Source organism: Salvia miltiorrhiza, unplaced genomic scaffold, assembly GCF_028751815.1.
Source record: "Salvia miltiorrhiza cultivar Shanhuang (shh) unplaced genomic scaffold, IMPLAD_Smil_shh original_scaffold_273_2, whole genome shotgun sequence".
Taxonomy (NCBI): Eukaryota; Viridiplantae; Streptophyta; class Magnoliopsida; order Lamiales; family Lamiaceae; genus Salvia; species Salvia miltiorrhiza.
This window is the reverse complement of record NW_026651515.1, coordinates 300,147-304,078: the sequence shown is the minus strand read 5'-3', so window position 1 is coordinate 304,078 and position 3,932 is coordinate 300,147. Positions and strand designations below refer to the sequence as shown.

At 29.6% G+C, this 3,932-nt stretch overlaps 1 long non-coding RNA gene across 1 annotated transcript; it reads left to right on the top strand.

The window, feature by feature from the left end:
• Window positions 1-766: 766 nt before the first annotated feature.
• On the top strand, window positions 767-2,830 carry LOC131003819 (uncharacterized). The gene is made up of 2 exons (XR_009094804.1): window positions 767-1,831; window positions 2,382-2,830. It is a non-coding gene; the product is annotated as an uncharacterized LOC131003819 (long non-coding RNA).
• Window positions 2,831-3,932: the final 1,102 nt, after the last annotated feature.

Genomic DNA, 3,932 nt, shown 5'->3' with positions numbered 1-3,932 from the left:
CATTTTTGGACTAATAATAAACAGCTAAAGGCTAAACAAAATAAAAAGGAAAATACCACATAAAAATAGGAAAAATAAAATAGCATAAAAAAGCAAAAGAAAAACAAAGATTAGAGAGAGAAAATTTGCTGTCTAAAATAATCTGAGGCCCTATTTATAGAAAGGAGCTCACACTTATCAGCAACCAATTTGGGCTCCAAAAAAATTTAAATTTGAATTTGGGCTCCATATTTTGGAGCCAAAATGCAAATATTTGGCAATACCCAGCAGACAACAAAGACAGAAATTACCTAGTGGATAAAAGGAAGCATGCTTTTAGAATATTACCCAGCCCCACGTTTTAGCCGCTTTAATTTGTCATGTTTCATCAAAGCCCATTTATTAAATAAAGCGATAAATATTGCAACTGAAAAAAATCCTAAAATTTATAAAATAAAAGCGATAAATATTTATCATCTGTTTGGCATTTATAAAATAAAATTAACAACATGTATTTAACATCATAATTTTGGGCTCCTAAAATTTAAACTATATTATATGATAGTATAATAGTAAAAATATATAAGTTGTTAAGTAGTATGATAGTCTATTCATTTGTAATCAATACATAAAACTATATATTTGCACATCAAAAATTTAATTTAGAATATTAATTGACATATCATATACCGATTTATTGTGTGATATTCATCTCAATTCTGAAATGTTTAAATTACAAAATCAGAGATACAAATAAATTTTACTCAATTACAATATTACATCCTTAAAATTATGAGTAAAGTGCATCAATTCCCTTATTTATTTAATATGTTGGTGAGTGTTGTATTTACTTTTTGCTTCCTTCGAAACTTTCATTTTGGGTTTTAAAGAAGTAGAGTTGAAACAAATTGTTGGTGCTGCCAACTATGGAGTATTTTGGGCCTCGAAATACTAAGCCCATGAACAAAAACCCAACTATTAATTACTTACATAATAAAAATATTATAAATATTTATTTTAATCTCATTTTTAGGGTTTGTGCGCCGCTACACACCTTAAAAATCTGTAGAAGTTCTTTCACGCCTATTTTCCCTACTCGTTCCTTTTCTCCCTCGTTCAATTTCAGCCTTCTCCATATTTCCCCTTCTATTCCAGCCTTTCTCAAATTCACCTTCCCTCGTCTGTATCTTCAATTCCAGATGGGAGTCATGGGACGATTCTTGTCAGTGTGTGTGTTTTTTTGGTAGATTTGTGAATATCTTCACAAAGTGTTGCTTCCAAAAAAAATTATCTTCATTTTTTCGCATATTAGTTTTTAATTTTTTTGTGTTTATGTTAATATTTTTGGTAGATCTGTAAATATCTACACAAAATGTTCTTAAAACAGAAGATCTTTGTTTTTTTTTTTCGCATATTAGTTTTTCATTTTTTTCTTCCTTTTTTATTTTTTGTTTATGTTATCATTTTGATAGATTTATTAATTTCTACACAAATGGGTTCATAAAAGAACAATTTTTTTCTTGCGGGTTAGTTTTTTTATACTGAGGAAGATCTATATTTTTTTCGCTTATTAGTGTTTTGTTTTTTAGTTTTTAATTTGTTTTTATAGTATCATTTTGGTAGATCTATGAATATTTACATAAATGGCTTCTCAATCATTTTGTTAGATCTATATATATTTACGTAAATGACTTCTAAAAAAGATTTTTTTTTATCAGATTAGTTGAGGAAGATCTTTATTTTTTTCCATCTTAGTTGGCCTCCTTGTTCTCTTGTAAAATACCCGAACTTCTTCATTTCTTCATTTCTCTTGCCACTTAAGAGTGGAACTCAAGCCAAAAAGTGGAATCAGGTAGAGTCAGATTCTCTGTTTATCCCTTTCTATCTATGCATGCATATTAAAAAAAAGAATACAAACATACATATTAAAAAAAATACAAATGTTTGTATGTGTTTCCATCTTAAATCAAGTTTATTTTTCCTTAGTAAAAAGTACATATTCTACTCAACTGAAATTCTTTAATTTAAATCAAGAACAACTTAGTAAAAAGTACATATTCTACTCAACTGAAATTCTTTAATTTAAATCAAGAACTTTACTAAATCTAACAAAAAGGAACAACCTTGAACAATGCATACAATGCTTTTGATAGTTCAACATCTCTGCATATGCATCTCATAAATGGATAATTGTTGTTAGAATTCAATTGTGATGTGTTTTCATCGAATAAACCATAGAGATTGAGAACTTGTAGCTCAACCTTTATTTATTGTAAAATGATTTTTATGCCATATGAACATATTAGTTCTTCTACTGCCAATTTATAAAGTAGATTTACAATTTTTATCCATTTTCCTATAAATCTTGAATATACACAAACCATTTTTTGTGGCTTTTGCAGATTCGAAAGGCAAAACTTCCATGCTCCAGATTCAACTCTTCATCTGTGTAGCTCCAGATTCTTTTGCAGCAAAACTTCCATGCTCCAGATGCAACTCCAGATTCAGAAATATTATCTATAAAATAGAAAAAATATTGTAATAATTCGTTAGTATTTGAGTTGTAATTGAGACTAATAGTGAATATGAAAAAAAACTACAGAAAACAAAAATGAAAGAATCACATAAAAATCATAAATATAAAAAAATACAGTAAAAAGAATTCGATCAATCCAAAATAGATTAAAAGAATTAGAACAATGAGAGAGAAAGTTTGCATAAATCCAAAACAGAGAGAAAGTTGGCATAGAAAATAATGGTCTGAAATGAATTGATATTTATAGGCTGAGTTTTCAGCAAATTGGCTCTAAGATTGCCTGTTTTTATGTTTCAAATTTTATTTTGGGCGGCAGTTTTGGAGCCAGAATTAATTGAAGCAGCTGTATAAAGCAGAATGTATCAATTTTACTGCAATAAATTATATTTACCCATTGGATAAATTTTGTAGCCAAATACTCAGTGGATAAAAGCAAGCCTTGCACTGGTGGGAAAAAAAATATGCCAAACTTGAGCTTTAATATAATAGTAGATGAGGAGTAGTGGAAAGTTTGAAGGAGTTCATATGCTTTCTTTCACCAACATTTTCGAAAATCATAAGAGTAGAGAGGGGACTATCATGCTTCAATATGCTTCAATATACATGCTTATACACCATGAAAATATATACATAACATAAGAGGAGGATTGAGGTTGCTACCAACAAGATCAATGGAGGTGGAGTAGAAGATGATGTGTAGTATGCTTGGAGCTTGTGCTTGAAGATTGGAGCACACTTGATGGCTTTAGTGTGAAGGTAGAACACTTTTGGCTTCCTTAACTCTTTCCAAAAATGGTGAAACAAGGAGAGAAGTGTGGTGGAGTGAGAAGTGGAGGGCTGCCGAAAATAAGAGGGGAGAAAGAGAAGAGGAGAGCTTGCTTTGATGAGGTGATGTGATGGTGTGATTTGCTTCATTAATGTGTATCTTGCAATAACTAGGATGATAAATGGTGAGGATGTGTAGTAGCCCGCTCTTTTATTTTATTTTTTTTATTAAGACCAGTGATTGCAATAATTGTTATATTTCCTCTTCAGTTACGGTAAATCCAGTGTTTAGTTATCAACTAATTCAGCTCAGAAATCTGAATTTGATGCCATTGCGTGATATGATCGCAATTGAATTATTGAATCATTCAATAATTTATTATCCATTTTAATAACTGACTTAGCAAAGTCAAGTTATTAATTTATATGCGATAGAAATATTATTTCTATTATTTACTTGGAAGTCGTGATCTAATTCCGAATTGAAGAACGAGTTAAATTAGATATTTAATTCGTAGAGAGTTATAACGAAGCGTCGTTATTTAGTAGAACCCAATATTAGTTTTACAAATACTTGATTAATTAATCAAGGCAGGAGATTTTTATTAGTCACCTCAATTCTATTTACTTACAATCATCATTTTTCTTTCAC